This window comes from Lathyrus oleraceus, chromosome 6 (genome assembly GCF_024323335.1).
Source record: "Lathyrus oleraceus cultivar Zhongwan6 chromosome 6, CAAS_Psat_ZW6_1.0, whole genome shotgun sequence".
Lineage (NCBI taxonomy): Eukaryota > Viridiplantae > Streptophyta > Magnoliopsida > Fabales > Fabaceae > Lathyrus > Lathyrus oleraceus.
In genome coordinates, this window is record NC_066584.1 from 64,221,646 (window position 1) to 64,239,554 (window position 17,909).

Here is a 17,909-nt window from a genome sequence, read left to right on the forward strand (position 1 = left end):
CAGCCATATTATTGGTACAATCAAAACATAGTCTAGCAGTGAAAGGCGTATGACAACCCTTGGGGAAATGATTACAACACCAACACCATTGCCCAATGCATTAGAAGATCCATCAAAAACCATAGTCCATCGGGATCCCAGCTCAGGTCCTTCATCCGGTCCAGGTTCTTCATAATCAGTAACAAGCATGACATCCTCATCTGGGAACTCAAAATTCATAGATTGGTAATCATCCACTGCTTGATGAGCCAAATGATCGGCTAGCACGCTTCCTTTGATTGCTTTTTGGGTAGTATACTGGATATCATACTCTGTTAAAATCATCTGCCATCTTGCTATTCTTCCGGAGAGGGCAGGTTTCTCAAATATGTATTTGATAGGATCCATCTTAGAAATCAACAAAGTGGTATGATTCAACATATACTGTCTTAGTCGGCGAGCAGCCCAGGCCAAAGCACAGCAAGTTCTCTCGAGCAGTGAGTATCTTGTTTCACAGTCGGTAAACTTTTTGCTAAGGTAGTATATGGCATGCTCTTTTCGACCAGACTCGTCATGTTGCCCCAACACACACCCCATTGAATTTTCTAACACGGTTAAATACATAATTAGAGGTCTTCCTTCAACTGGTGGCACCAGAATTGGAGGTTCTTGGAGATACTTCTTGATTTTGTCAAAAGCTTCTTGACATTCATCATTCCATATCATCTCTTGATTTTTCCTTAGTAGTTTGAAGATGGGTTTGCAGGTAGCAGTTAAATGGGAAATAAATCGGGCAATGTAGTTCAAACGTCCCAAGAAACCTCTGACTTCTTTATCCGTACGGGGAACTGGCATCTCTCGAATAACTTTCACCTTGGCCGGGTCAACCTCAATTCCTTTACCACTGACAATAAAGCCCAAGAGTTTACCGGATCTTACTCCAAAGGTGCATTTGTTCGGGTTCAATCTCAACTTGTATTTCTTCAACCTCTCAAACAGATTGTATAAATGATCGAGATGTTCTTCTTCGGTATGAGATCTAGCTATCATGTCATCCACATATACTTCTATTTCATGATGGATCATGTCATGGAACAAAACCACCATAGCACGCTGGTATGTTGCCCCTGCGTTCTTTAAACCGAATGGCATTACTTTATAACAGAAAGTGCCCCATTGCGTCACAAACGTGGTTTTCTCCATGTCCTCAGGCGCCATCTTAATCTGGTTATAACCTGAGAATCCATCCATGAAGGAGAATACCTTGTGTTGAGCGGTGTTATCTACCAGAACATCAATGTGCGGAAGTGGAAAGTCATCTTTGGGACTCGCTTTATTCAAATCTCTGTAATCTACGCACATTCGCACCTTACCATCCTTCTTCGGGACTGGTACCACATTAGCAACCCATTGAGGATAAGAAGTAACAGCCAGAAAACCTGCATCAAATTGTTTCATAACCTCGGCTTTGATTTTCTCAGACATTTCAGGACGCATGCGGCGAACCTTTTGCTTAACAGGACGACAATCTTCCTTCATTGGCAAACGATGCACTACTATATCAGTATCCAATCCTGGCATGTCTTCATAAGACCAAGCAAAAATCTCTACATAGTCATGTAACATCTGAATCAATCTTTCTTTGATACTGTTTTCCAAGCCTGCTCCTATTTTGACTTCTTTCTTGTCTACTTCGGTGCCCAGATTTACAATTTCAATTGATTCCTCATGCGGCTGTATAGACTTTTCTTCTTGCAGTACCATTCTGGCAAGCTCTTCAGGTACTTCACAATCTTCCTCACTTCCATCCTCGGCTTGGTAGATCGGATTTTCAAAGTCATAATGAACAGTAGTAGAACTATTATCGACAGGATCCAGAGTGGGTATGGATCTGCAATTTGTTATGTGAGTGTGTGTAAGAAAGCATAGCTTGTTTGAAAGATGACAGGAAAGATGAAGAGCGCGATATTTGAATGCAAAAAGTCCATTGATTTATTGAATGTGAATATGCTTATGAAGATGACAAAACCTTTAACAAATTAGCTATTGTGCCCCGGGCATAGACACAATGCTTTTAAGAAGTTCAAATGTAAAAAAAATTAAAATTTGCAACACTAAAATAGACAATAACAATTACTCCTGACTAAAGGAAATTGGGATAGTGTCTTCAGCCTTCCAATTATTGAGTCCGTCACCAATTGTTGGGAAAATCCAGCTATCCAAGTCACAATCGCTATCAGCATCTTCTACAACATTAATCTGATCTTTGACCATCCTTTCAGAGTTAAATCCCAGGCCAGACTTATCAGACTTGTACGGTACATCGATTAGTTGACCCCAGCCAGTACGACCACCATCTTCAACCACGGCTTGAGCATCTTTCAGAGAAATCATAGCAGGAGGAGCCCGAATAACCTTGGGCACAAGGGGAGTTGGCTTAAGCTCAGGACTGGGAGGAGGAACCACTTCAAATGACTGAGAAGGAGTCTCAAAGAATTCACCATCCATCTCGACGTATCTGAAGGCCTGCACACTACTGACAATATATTCTTCTTCTCCACACACAGTGACGGTCTTACCCTCTATTGGATACTTCAGCTTTTGATGGAGAGACGAGGCTACAGCACTTGCCCCATGAATCCAAGGGCGTCCCAGCAAGCAGGAATAGGCAGGACGAATGTTCATTACGTGAAAGGTAGTGTTGAAGACTTGAGGTCCTATCTTGATAGGGAGAACCACTTCACCATGGACAACACTCTTCGCACCATCGTAAGCACGCACCACAATGTCACTAGGCTTCAGTTCAATGCTTTTACAGTCAAGTTTATCGAGCACGGCTTTCGGTAGCACATTCAAAGAAGAGCCATTATCGATCAACACATGAGACAAGGTGATCCCCTTACACTCAATGGAGATATGCAGAGCTTTATTGTGATTCTTTCCTGCTGGTGTCAGGTCAGCATCAGAAAAGCCTAGGCCATTGTCAACAGCCAGATGAGCAACATAATTTTCGAACTGATCGACGGAGGTCTCCTGAGGTACATGAGCAGTCTTCAAGAATTTTATCAACGCTTTGGCATGAGATTCAAAAGATAATAACAAGGATAACATCGAGATCTTAGATGGAGTATGCCCCAGCTGTTCTACCACATCAAAATCACTCTTACGGATGATTTTCAGCATTTCCTCCACTTCCTGCTTGGCAACATCTTCGGTAGTAACTTCGACCGGTGTCTTCGACTGAGCAGGGTTGATCGCTGGTTCCTTTCCTCGAATTTCAGGGGCGGGAGGTGAGATTTCTGGAGAGAAGATCCTTCCACTTCGAGTAACTTTACTAGTCCCAACAATGTCATTAGGATTAGCAGAATTACCAACTTGCTTCACGCCATGGATGTAAACATCACCTCCATAATTCCACGGAATGGCTTTGCTTGAGGAATACGGTACTGAGCCAGGTGCAGTAATGATTAGGGGAGCTACCTTGGGCTCATCAGTAATCTTCACAGGTACTCTAGTAGCGGTAATCTTCACTGGAACTTTGGACCTAGCAATCACAGATATCTCTTCAACAACGTTTTCCACTTTAGGAATCCTTTCAAAGAGAATTGTATGATCATCCATCAGCCGTTGAATACCATTCCTCAATTTCAGGCAACCATTGGGTCGGAGTACACAAAGATCGCAACTTTCAGCACAACCTGGAAATAAACCAGCTGCAATAAATTCTTCTTGATGGTCAGGAGAGGAGACACTAAGTCGGCTACATTAGCAATGTGAGAATTGTCATCCACAGAATTAACAGTCTTGTCATGGTTAGGCATAGGAGCAGTGATGACATTAGGAGTCTCCGGAGGATCAAATTCAATTTCCCCAGCATCGATCATATCCTGAATCTTATTCTTCAACAACCAGCAATCGTTTGTATCATGCCCGGGGCTATCGGAGTGATACGCGCACCTGGCATTGGGATTATAACGGGGAGAAGTAGTGTTGAGATTTGCAGGAGGGCCTCTGAGAGTAATTAAATTTGCCTTTAGCATACCCTGCAGTGCTTGCGCTAAAGTCATATTGATCTTGGTAAACTGCCTTCTTGGCCTGTCTTGTCTGTGTTGGAAGTTTTGAGCTGGCGGGGCTGCAATTGTAACTGCTCCGATGGTATGGTCACGACTTTTCTTGTTATGACCCCTTTCACCATACACAACATTTGACTCATTCTTTCCCTGATGGGGCTTTCTGATGCTTGCAGAGGTAGCCGCCTGTATCTTTCCACTTCGAATACCGCTTTCAACACGTTCACCCGTCAATATAAGGTCAATGAAACCTGATGAAGAACTTCCCAGTAGATGGCTGTAGAATGGACCAGTCAGTGTACTCATGAACATGTCCACTAATTCTCGATCAGTCATAGGGGGTTTGACTCTGCCAGCCAAATCTCTCCATTTTTGAGCATATTCTTTGAAGCTTTCTTTAGAGCCTATAGTCATATTCTGCAACTGTAGCCGAGTAGGCGCCAATTCAGAATTGTACTGGTAGTGCTTGTAGAAAGCTGTCGCTAAATCAGTCCAGGTGCGGATGTTAGAGATCTCGAGCTGATAATACCACTCCAACTGTGTGCCAGACAGGCTCTCCTGGAAGAAATGGATCCATAGTTTCTTATCAGTAGTATACGGCTGAATCTTTCTCACATAAGCTCTCAGATGCATCTGAGGACAAGACGCACCATCATACTTAGTGAAAGTGGGGATCTTGAATTTGCGAGGAATGACCACATCAGAGACCAGTCCCAAGCTTTCGAAATCCAGACCGGGCGCCTTCTGACCCTCCATAGATAGCATGCGTTCTTCCAACAACTTATACTTATCCTCTTTTGGAGAGTACTGTTCATCTTCATAATCTTCATCGTCGTCCTCCTGGTTGAGAGGATCAGCATTCTCATCTTCCGAATCATTTTCTGTCTCCTCTTCTTGATCTTTCGGAAGTCTAATCTTGACTCCTGCAGCCTGTCCTTTAAGCCTTCTTCCCGGGTTAATGTAACTCACAGGTTTCTTGTCTTTCTTCTTCTCGAGCAAGAGAGCCTTCAGTTCTTCCTGCCCCTTGGATAAGCTCAACATCATCTCCTGGAATTGAGCATTCTGAGCTTGGAGATCTTTGACAGTTTGTTCGAGGGCCATTTTTCTGTTTGCAATAGGAAGACCGTGAGAACATAGATCTTTTAGAATACCTGTTATGCAATGTTATGTCATGCTATGCAATGTATGAAATGTTTTCAAGGACTTTTGGAATTTAACTTTGGGTGAACCACCAAGAAAGGACTTTTATTAATGATTTTTAATCAATGTTTATTACAATAAATAATAAAATACAATAAAAGCTCAAGTCTCCCAGGGGCGGCTTCTTTTCGGGCGAAGATATGTATTGAGTCTTCGTTCCTCATTAAGCTGGCAGGTGAGTTCCAACACTTTCTTCCTTTCAGCACAGAACTGGGCTTCAAAAGTATCCCTTTCCTCCCTCAACTGGATCCAGGATCTCTTTAATTCTTCCACATTGGTAGGCATATCTGGATAAGGAATGATCCGAGGAGTACCTCCCTCAACTTCTGATTCAACAATCAGCGGTCCGACTGCGAGATATGGCATGACAAGTTCACGAGCTCTTGCGCGTACCCATCTGAGATAAGGTTCCATAGGAATAGAGTTTTTCGGTCCTAAAGTACTTCTTTTCACCATGCCCCAAGCTCGTACAAACCTTTGGCGGAGACCTTGGGAATCGTTGTCATAGTCAAACACCGTGCCTTGAATAATTATTTCATGTGGTCCGTCTCTTCGAGCATAACCAAACTGGCGTAGGGCTAAAGCTGGGTTATAAGTAATACCTCCTCTTATCCCCATGAGTGGTACGTTAGAGAATTCTCCACAACGGTCAATGATGATAACATTTTCTTTGAGATGAGGACACCAACGGATGTCTGAATGGGAGAGCGACATTATCCTTTGAGACCATTTCAGATTTTGCTCATTCTTCAAGATTGATTGAGGAAGGTGTGAAATAAACCACCTAGACAATAAAGGTATGCAGCACATGAGAGTCCCTTGCCTTTTCATAGTACGAGTGTGAAGGGAATGCAAAATGTCTCCAAGCAAGGTAGGCACAGGGTTATGAGTGAGAAATATCTTAATAGCATTCATATCTATGAATTGGTCTGGGTTAGGAAATAACACCAAACCATAGATTAGTAATGCTAAACATCTTCGAAAGCCTGGACATTCATAACTTTTAGGAATTCTCGGGCCTTATTTATTAGCAATTTGGCAAGTAAACCTTTAATTCCACTTCTTGTTACCCAATTGGTTTCAATGTCTGACTTTGTCATGTGTAAAGCTGCGGCAACTTCTTCAGACTTCGGAATCTTTTCTAAACCACTGAAAGGTGTTTGATCAAGAATAGGTATCCCAAGCAGCCTGGAAAATTCTTCTAATGTGGGTACCAACTGATAATCTGGGAATGTGAAGCAATGATGTTTAGGATCGAAGAACTGGAATAGGACTCTCATCATATCTTCTTTGAAACCAGTGGTAACCAAATTGAGGAGAGAACCATGTTTCTTGATGAACTGAGCCTGATCGGGAAGTTCGGACACTAAATCCTTGAGTTGAGGAGATATGGCTACCAAATTGATCCTGATGGTCTTCCTGGGAGTCATAACCTTACAAAATAGAGCAACGTTAAATCCCTAAGTCCTTGAAATGGTTAGTACAATGCCATGATGTTATGATGTTATGATGTTATGATGTTATGATGTTATGATGTTAAATAAGTAACAAGCACAAACAAGTCACACAACAATCATTCTTAGGTTTTAAGGCTTGCATGAGTTCTATAGGTAAATACCCTCCCCGCTGAAGTTTGGTTGGTTCAACCTGTCCTAGAATAGTAACCGGGTTCTAGAAGGATCTCAAATCATTGACCTTCCTTTAAGTCCACCTCAGTGCAACACCAAGTGGTTGACCGAAGCTTCCCTAAAGTCCAATCTCAAAGAGTGTAGTATCGAGTCTCAACCAACCCCAGTCGGAACCGAAGTCAGTTATCTCACTACTTTCTAATGGCTAGGATGAGTCAATTAGGGTTCTAAAGGTCTGGTTAATGCTTTGATGACACCACGCGGAAGCCAAATTTTTCCTCAAGTAAACATGAGGAACATCAGGACATCCAAAGTGTCACATTAACCGTAGCCATCATTTTGACCATTCCAGTATACGCCGGATAGTCGCGATGATCTATTGCTACTTACCTAAGGTACACTAGATCCGGGTGTAGGATCTTTCACTCAAGCATAAAATACCCAAGCAATACCTTAAAAGTAAATTAGACAATTTGAATAAGTGATCTTGTTTTTTAAGGTAACCTCTCTTTTTAAGTCCCCAGCAGAGTCGCCAATTCTGTCATACGGTGAACTGACTTTGGTGTGTTTTGCTTTGGAAAGCAAATGTCGCGGATAGCAAGAGTCGCCACCGACTTTTCTTTTATCCAATAAGGAAAGGTGGAAAAGAACAGGAAAGACCTTAATTAGATTTTGGGTTCGGGAGGTACATTATACAAAGGGAAGGTGTTAGCACCCTTTGTATCCATGGTTATCCATGGGCTCTTAATTGCTTGATCACTTATGTTATTTTTTTCTTGTCTGAAAAAGTGTTTGTGAATTGTTTAGAAAATGTTTTGAAAAGAGAATTTAACTTTGTAATGATTCTTGTATGAATGTATACAAAGTGGTTATCTCGTTTAGTTTTGAAAGTTGTTTAGAAAAATATAACTCGGTAATGATTCTAGTATGAATGTATACCAAGTGGTGATTTTCTAAAAGATGTTTTGAAAGGTGTGGGGTGTGAAAAATGTTTTAGGTTGTGAGTCAGCAATTAAGGGTTATACCTACCAAAGGCCTTTATGGGCATTTCCTATCCTTATGAGGGTAAAACTGTCCTTACTATTGAGAAGTAAGTAGTTTTATCCTTTGGATGTAAAAGGGACATCGTAGGGTCATCGATTGGTCATTGAAGGCAACATTTGTAAGGATACCTTAGCATTCGAAGGGACAATCATCATTTAACCGTAGGCTACAACGAAGGGTCATCGAGGGACAAAATCATATATTCGCAGGCAACATCCGAGGGACTATGATTTATTTTATAGGGACATGATGATTTAATCGAAGGGTCTTTGCTAAGTGTATCCCCACATTCGCGGGACGTGACCATAATACCGTAATATCGTAAGGCAACAAAGAGAGGTCCAAAATCACATATTCAAAGGCAATATTTTACAATCGATTAGGTAGTTGTAATCAATTAGGTAATTAGGTCCATATTATAATCAATTAGGCAATTCCAAATATGTCTCCATAAGGGTATCCCAGAAATAAAGTGGAATACCTAGCAGGCCGTTTCTTCGGGAGTATGTACGCCCTTACAAGATTCAGCAAACAGGTTAGAATATCGAGACAAAGTGCAATTGAGAATTGCACTACAAAAGAAACACAACAGTAGTAATAATGCATGATTATAATGAATCAGATCAGGTCGGCACAAAGCAGAACAGAAAAATTCAGCGACTGTCATGTTCGCTGCTGCTTCGCCTAGCGAAGGCTTAACGAGTGCTCGCTACATGCTCGCTTAGCGATGTGCTAGCGAGCGGCTACGGGTTTTGAGTTTGATAGCAGTACAATTTCCGGAACTCCGAACCCTATGGTATTCAATTACAGAAATAACATGGTCAAACATTCAGGATATTCGGGCATACTTAAACTCACATGCAAAATCTAATTACATATCCAAAAATTCAGTCATGATGCATTATGTATTCAGAGATTACAGGTTGGAAGCATAAAACAGTAGTGATGCGCAAACCTGTTTGCAATTGAATTGCAACGTTGAATTGGCAGATCACTTTTGATATCGGATTGAGTTGGGCGGAGGTAACCTTTGTGCAGATGAGTTGCCTTCAGGGTTTCCTTTAGGGTTGCTCTGAATTCTCTTGGTTAGCCTCCAGGGTTTGATTGCTAGGGTTCCGGTTCGTCCGCCTCTTTCCCGTTTTCCTTCCGTTTTCGTTCTCCCTTTTTCTCACTGAAGTTGTGGTATTTATAATGCTCTTTTTATGACCTAATGGGCTCAGAATGAAGCCCAGAATTTTCTGGTATTCGCAAGCTTCGCTAGGCGATTGGCGTAGCGAAGGGTTCGCTAGGCGAAGGAATTGCTCGCCTAGCGAGCAAACCAGTTTAAGATCAATGCCTTGAAAAATAAGTTGGAGTGCCTTAGAAATGCCTTGTAATATTAACGGGCAAATTTTAGGGTATGACAGCTGCCCCTGTTCAATATTCTTGAACCGAGAGAGTTAGAATGGTATGTACGCCATTCGTGGTCTGGAGGTGGAAGATTATTGAACACTAGAATGCCCCAAAAATTTGCACTTGTTAATCAGAGGTCATTCCTGATGGAGATGGGCTTAAAGATGCCATCCAGGAAGTTTGATGATGAAAGATCAGAATGGATCATACGCTGCTGGGGATAAAGGATCAGAATGGATCATACACTAGATCGTATCTGAGTAGCAGAATGAGTTATCCCTTAGGCGGGTGACTTCGTTGGGGATGAAAGATCAGAATGGATCGTACACTAGATCGTATCTGAGTTGAAGATCCAAATGGGTCGTACATTAGACCGTATTGGAGTTGTAGAATGAGCCGTACGTTAGGCTGTATCTGAAGAAGAAAGTAGTCGTACGCTAGACTACACCCCGGAATGTACCGTACGCTAGGCAGTATCTGAGGATTTAAGGATCAGAATGGATCGTACGTTAGATCGTATCTGAGTTGCAGAATGAGCCGTACGTTAGGCTGTATCTGAAGAAGAAAGTAGTCGTACGCTAGACTACACCCCGGAATGTACCGTACGCTAGGCAGTATCTGAGGATTTGAGGATCAGAATGGATCGTACGTTAGATCGTATCTGAGTTGCAGAATGAGCCGTACGTTAGGCTGTATCTGAAGAAGAAAGTAGTCGTACGCTAGACTACACCTCGAAATGTACCGTACGCTAGGCCGTATCTGAGGATTTGAAGGTCAGAATGGATCGTACGTTAGATCGTATCTGAGCTGCAGAATGAGCCGTACGTTAGGCTGTATCTGAAGAAGAAAGTAGTCGTACGCTAGACTACACCTCGGAATGTACCGTACGCTAGGCCGTATCTGAGGATTTGAAGGTCAGAATGGATCGTACGTTAGATCATATCTGAGCTGCAGAATGAGCCGTACGTTAGGCTGTATCTGAAGAAGAAAGTAGTCGTACGCTAGACTACACCTCGGAATGTACCGTACGCTAGGCCGTATCTGAGGATTTGAAGATCCAAATGGGTCGTACGCTAGACCGTATTGGAGTTGTAGAATGTCAGGATGGATCGTACGTTAGATCGCATCTGAGTTGAAGGAGTCATATGTCGAGCTGAATCAGAATGAACCGTACGTTAGGTCATATCTGATAGTATATGTTGTATTTGTAATGAATATCTGGGGTGGGCTTAAAGATGCCACCATCAGAGTGCCTGTCGAAATAAATGTCCATATGGATTGTATCTGAGAGATATAATTAAATCTCGAATGTAATTGATAAAGATGTTCGTCTGAATGGACCTTTGTTTTGACTGTACTAGGAGGATAATTAACCTGAAAAATAAAGTTAGCTTGATGCCATGTCATGATGCATGAGATATTTTATGCTTATGAAAATAAATGCGAACAATGTATGCATGCGGATGCTGTGAAATGATGTAATGAATGAATTATGCGTCTGAAAAGTTTTTTCTGGCGACCCCCTGGGGAAAATAAATCCCCATCTTCTGGTTGGAGATACTTGTATTGATGACCCTTTCTCATATAGGGATACTTGATTTCTGTCTGATGGTAGAAATATTTAACAGAAGCCTGGCTGGGGGTGGAAGAGGTGACCAGTCTGTCTAGTAATGCCGACTTTTTCTGGGGAATAACTGGCTTTGCTGGGGAGTAGAATTGGCAACGGATTTATTGGAAAGCATGGTTAGATCTTTCCTCGATCCTGCAGTCTTGTAGTGATTGCTATTTCCGTTTTATGCATGTGTTTTGGTAAACATCGATCATATTCAAATGCACATATCAATTCAAATTAAATCAATGGACGTTTACGCAAACAAAACAGAGAAAGTAAAACAAAAGCATCTTTTTGAGAGTAAAGTTGTATTGATTTTGAAAGAGGGCCTATAAACAGGCAATTTTGAATACATGGAGACAGAAATCCTAGTAAGAGGAAATTGTCGAGAACATAAAGAAAAGCTATGAAGGAAAAGCCCTGTTGATTTTAATTCTACTACTGTCATTATGTCTTCAAGCATCTCATCTCCTGCTGTCGGATAGAATTGATTGGCTTGTTCAGTCCCTTGAACTTGGATGAAGCTGTCTGAGAACGGGACATAGTCATACGCTTTTAATCCCTAATTTTTGCCTGGACCGCCTTTTCAGGTTTTCAGTCCACCAGGATACCCTTTTTTGCCCAAGCCGCCTTTTCAGGTTTTCGACTTGCCGGGTGTACATTTTTATATGTTTATCCCTAATTTTTGCCCGAACCTTTTTGGTTCGCCGGGATGCCCTTACTTTTTCCTAGGTACGTCGACCTAGCGGGTCTCTTTTATGCGTAGTATTTTTTAACTATGTATGCGTTCACGGGATGTGGGAAGTCTTCGTCATCCATCGTAGCAAGTATCATGGCTCCACCAGAGAATACCTTCTTAACTACAAATGGCCCTTCGTATGTGGGAGTCCATTTGCCCCTGGGATCACTTTGTGGCAAAATGATGCGCTTGATCACCAAGTCGCCGATTTGATACACCTGTCTCTTGACCTTTTTGTTGAATGCCTGGGTCATGCGCTTCTGATATATCTGCCCATGACAAACAGCCGTAAGTCTCTTTTCATCAATCAAATTCATCTGATCGAGTCGAGTCTGAATCCATTCATCCTCGTCTAAACCTGCCTCTTTCATGATTCTTAGAGAGGGAATCTGAACTTCCACAGGTAAGACGACTTCCATTCCGTAGACTAAAGAGAAAGGAGTTGCCCCTGTCGAAGTGCGTACTGAAGTGCGATAACCATGAAGAGCAAATGGTAACATTTCATGCCAGTCTTTGTACGTCACTGTCATCTTTTGTATAATCTTCTTAATATTCTTATTAGCAGCCTCCACGGCGCCGTTCATCTTTGGCCGGTACGGAGAAGAGTTATGGTGTTTTATTTTGAACTGCGTGCAGAGTTCAGTAATCAGCTTGTTGTTCAAATTAGTGCCATTGTCAGTGATGACTCTTTCAGGAATGCCGTATCGATAAATGAGATTATTCTTGATGAATCGTGCCACCACATTCTTAGTGACAGAAGCAAATGAGGCGGCTTCTACCCACTTTGTAAAGTAATCAATAGCAACAAGGATGAAACGATGTCCATTAGAAGCAGTAGGTTTAATTTCTCCGATCATATCAATGCCCCACATTGCAAAGGGCCAAGGGGCTGTCAACACGTTTAATGGGGAAGGAGGCACATGTACTTTATCCGCATAGATCTGGCACTTGTGACAAGTTCTGGAGTGATGGTGGCAATCAGCTTCCATGGTAGACCAATAATACCCTGATCTCAGAATCTTCTTGGCCATTGTATGTCCACTAGAATGAGTCCCAAAAATACCGTCATGCATGTTTCCCATAATCTTTTCTGATTCCTTTTTATCCACACAGCGCAGCAGAGTTGAATCAAGATTACGTTTGTACAATACTCCATTACTCAGAAAGAATTTAGCGGAGAACTTCCTCAGAAATTTTCTGTCATTGATGGATGCCCCTTCAGGGTATTCCTGAGTTTCTAAATATCTCTTTACTTCGTGGAACCAAGGTTTCTCTTCTACTTCATCAGCATTAAGTTCATAACAGTATGTTGGTTCATCTAATCGTTTAATGGTGATCATGGGAGCTTCATTGTCCCATCTGACTCTGAACATAGATGACATGGTAGCCAACGCGTCTGCCAACTGATTCTCTTCTCGTGGAATATGTTCGAATGTAATCTCTTCAAAATATGGGATTAATGTCAACACCCGTTCTCGATAAGGGATGAGATTCAGATGTTTAGTGTCCCATTCTCCTTTGATCTGACTGATTACTAGTGCTGAGTCTCCGTACACACCCAAAAGCTTGATTCTTAGGTCTATAGCGGCTCTGAGTCCCAAAATACATGCTTCATACTCAGCCATATTATTGGTACAATCAAAACATAGTCTAGCAGTGAAAGGCGTATGACAACCCTTGGGGGAAATGATTACAACACCAACACCATTGCCCAATGCATTAGAAGATCCATCAAAAACCATAGTCCATCGGGATCCCAGCTCAGGTCCTTCATCCGGTCCAGGTTCTTCATAATCAGTAACAAGCATGACATCCTCATCTGGGAACTCAAAATTCATAGATTGGTAATCATCCACTGCTTGATGAGCCAAATGATCGGCTAGCACGCTTCCTTTGATTGCTTTCTGGGTAGTATACTGGATATCATACTCTGTTAAAATCATCTGCCATCTTGCTATTCTTCCGGAGAGGGCAGGTTTCTCAAATATGTATTTGATAGGATCCATCTTAGAAATCAACAAAGTGGTATGATTCAACATATACTGTCTTAGTCGGCGAGCAGCCCAGGCCAAAGCACAACAAGTTCTCTCGAGCAGTGAGTATCTTGTTTCACAGTCGGTAAACTTTTTGCTAAGGTAGTATATGGCATGCTCTTTTCGACCAGACTCGTCATGTTGCCCCAACACACACCCCATTGAATTTTCTAACACGGTTAAATACATAATTAAAGGTCTTCCTTCAACTGGTGGCACCAGAATTGGAGGTTCTTGGAGATACTTCTTGATTTTGTCAAAAGCTTCTTGACATTCATCATTCCATATCATCTCTTGATTTTTCCTTAGTAGTTTGAAGATGGGTTTGCAGGTAGCAGTTAAATGGGAAATAAATCGGGCAATGTAGTTCAAACGTCCCAAGAAACCTCTGACTTCTTTATCCGTACGGGGAACTGGCATCTCTCGAATAACTTTCACCTTGGCCGGGTCAACCTCAATTCCTTTACCACTGACAATAAAGCCCAAGAGTTTACCGAATCTTACTCCAAAGGTGCATTTGTTCGGGTTCAATCTCAACTTGTATTTCTTCAACCTCTCAAACAGATTGTATAAATGATCGAGATGTTCTTCTTCGGTATGAGATCTAGCTATCATGTCATCCACATATACTTCTATTTCATGATGGATCATGTCATGGAACAAAACCACCATAGCACGCTGGTATGTTGCCCCTGCGTTCTTTAAACCGAATGGCATTACTTTATAACAGAAAGTGCCCCATTGCGTCACAAACGTGGTTTTCTCCATGTCCTCAGGCGCCATCTTAATCTGGTTATAACCTGAGAATCCATCCATGAAGGAGAATACCTTGTGTTGAGCGGTGTTATCTACCAGAACATCAATGTGCGGAAGTGGAAAGTCATCTTTGGGACTCGCTTTATTCAAATCTCTGTAATCTACGCACATTCGCACCTTACCATCCTTCTTTGGGACTGGTACCACATTAGCAACCCATTGAGGATAAGAAGTAACAGCCAGAAAACCTGCATCAAATTGTTTCATAACCTCGGCTTTGATTTTCTCAGACATTTCAGGACGCATGCGGCGAACCTTTTGCTTAACAGGACGACAATCTTCCTTCATTGGCAAACGATGCACTACTATATCAGTATCCAATCCTGGCATGTCTTCATAAGACCAAGCAAAAATCTCTACATAGTCATGTAACATCTGAATCAATCTTTCTTTGATACTGTTTTCCAAGCCTGCTCCTATTTTGACTTCTTTCTTGTCTACTTCGGTGCCCAGATTTACAATTTCAATTGATTCCTCATGCGGCTGTATAGACTTTTCTTCTTGCAGTACCAGTCTGGCAAGCTCTTCAGGTACTTCACAATCTTCCTCACTTCCATCCTCGGCTTGGTAGATCGGATTTTCAAAGTCATAATGAACAGTAGTAGAACTATTATCGACAGGATCCAGAGTGGGTATGGATCTGCAATTTGTTACGTGAGTGTGTGTAAGAAAGCATAGCTTGTTTGAAAGATGACAGGAAAGATGAAGAGCGCGATATTTGAATGCAAAAAGTCCATTGATTTATTGAATGTGAATATGCTTATGAAGATGACAAAACCTTTAACAAATTAGCTATTGTGCCCCGGGCATAGACACAATGCTTTTAAGAAGTTCAATTGTAAAAAAAATTAAAATTTGCAACACTAAAATAGACAATAACAATTACTCCTGACTAAAGGAAATTGGGATAGTGTCTTCAGCCTTCCAATTATTGAGTCCGTCACCAATTGTTGGGAAAATCCAGCTATCCAAGTCACAATCGCTATCAGCATCTTCTACAACATTAATCTGATCTTTGACCATCCTTTCAGAGTTAAATCCCAGGCCAGACTTATCAGACTTGTACGGTACATCGATTAGTTGACCCCAGCCAGTACGACCACCATCTTCAACCACGGCTTGAGCATCTTTCATAGAAATCATAGCAGGAGGAGCCCGAATAACCTTGGGCACAAGGGGAGTTGGCTTAAGGTCAGGACTGGGAGGAGGAACCACTTCAAATGACTGAGAAGGAGTCTCAAAGAATTCACCATCCATCTCGACGTATCTGAAGGCCTGCACACTACTGACAATATATTCTTCTTCTCCACACACAGTGACGGTCTTACCCTCTATTGGATACTTCAGCTTTTGATGGAGAGACGAGGCTACAGCACTTGCCCCATGAATCCAAGGGCGTCCCAGCAAGCAGGAATAGGCAGGACGAATGTTCATTACGTGAAAGGTAGTGTTGAAGACTTGAGGTCCTATCTTGATAGGGAGAACCACTTCACCATGGACAACACTCTTCGCACCATCGTAAGCACGCACCACAATGTCACTAGGCTTCAGTTCAATGCTTTTACAGTCAAGTTTATCGAGCACGGCTTTCGGTAGCACATTCAAAGAAGAGCCATTATCGATCAACACATGAGACAAGGTGATCCCCTTACACTCAATGGAGATATGCAGAGCTTTATTGTGATTCTTTCCTGCTGGTGTCAGGTCAGCATCAGAAAAGCCTGGGCCATTGTCAACAGCCAGATGAGCAACATAATTTTCGAACTGATCGACGGAGGTCTCCTGAGGTACATGAGCAGTCTTCAAGAATTTTATCAATGCTTTGGCATGAGATTCAGAAGATAATAACAAGGATAACATCGAGATCTTAGACGGAGTATGCCCCAGCTGTTCTACCACATCAAAATCACTCTTACGGATGATTTTCAGCATTTCCTCCACTTCCTGCTTGGCAACATCTTCGGTAGTAACTTCGACCGGTGTCTTCGACTGAGCAGGGTTGATCGCTGGTTCCTTTCCTCGAATTTCAGGGGCGGGAGGTGAGATTTCTGGAGAGAAGATCCTTCCACTTCGAGTAACTTTACTAGTCCCAACAATGTCATTAGGATTAGCAAAATTACCAACTTGCTTCACGCCATGGATGTAAACATCACCTCCATAATTCCACGGAATGGCTTTGCTTGAGGAATACGGTACTGAGCCAGGTGCAGTAATGATTAGGGGAGCTACCTTGGGCTCATCAGTAATCTTCACAGGTACTCTAGTAGCGGTAATCTTCACTGGAACTTTGGACCTAGCAATCACAGATATCTCTTCAACAACGTTTTCCACTTTAGGAATCCTTTCAAAGAGAATTGTATGATCATCCATCAGCCGTTGAATACCATTCCTCAATTTCAGGCAACCATTGGGTCGGAGTACACAAAGATCGCAACTTTCAGCACAACCTGGAAATAAACCAGCTTGCAATAAATTCTTCTTGATGGTCAGGAGAGGAGACACTAAGTCGGCTACATTAGCAATGTGAGAATTGTCATCCACAGAATTAACAGTCTTGTCATGGTTAGGCATAGGAGCAGTGATGACATTAGGAGTCTCCGGAGGATCAAATTCAATTTCCCCAGCATCGATCATATCCTGAATCTTATTCTTCAACAACCAGCAATCGTTTGTATCATGCCCGGGGCTATCGGAGTGATACGCACACCTGGCATTGGGATTATAACAGGGAGAAGTAGTGTTGAGATTTGCAGGAGGGCCTCTGAGAGTAATTAAATTTGCCTTTAGAATACCCTGCAGTGCTTGCGCTAAAGTCATATTGATCTTGGTAAACTGCCTTCTTGGCCTGTCTTGTCTGTGTTGGAAGTTTTGAGCTGGCGGGGCTGCAATTGTAACTGCTCCGATGGTATGGTCACGACTTTTCTTGTTATGACCCCTTTCACCATACACAACATTTGACTCATTCTTTCCCTGATGGGGCTTTCTGGTGCTTGTAGAGGTAGCCGCCTGTATCTTTCCACTTCGAATACCGCTTTCAACACATTCACCCGTCAATATAAGGTCAGTGAAACCTGATGAAGAACTTCCCAGTAGATGGCTGTAGAATGGACCAGTCAGTGTACTCATGAACATGTCCACTAATTCTCGATCAGTCATAGGGGGTTTGACTCTGCCAGCCAAATCTCTCCATTTTTGAGCATATTCTTTGAAGCTTTCTTTAGAGCCCATAGTCATATTCTGCAACTGTAGCCGAGTAGGCGCCAATTCAGAATTGTACTGGTAGTGCTTGTAGAAAGCTGTCGCTAAATCAGTCCAGGTGCGGATGTTAGAGATCTCGAGCTGATAATACCACTCCAACTGTGTGCCAGACAGGCTCTCCTGGAAGAAATGGATCCA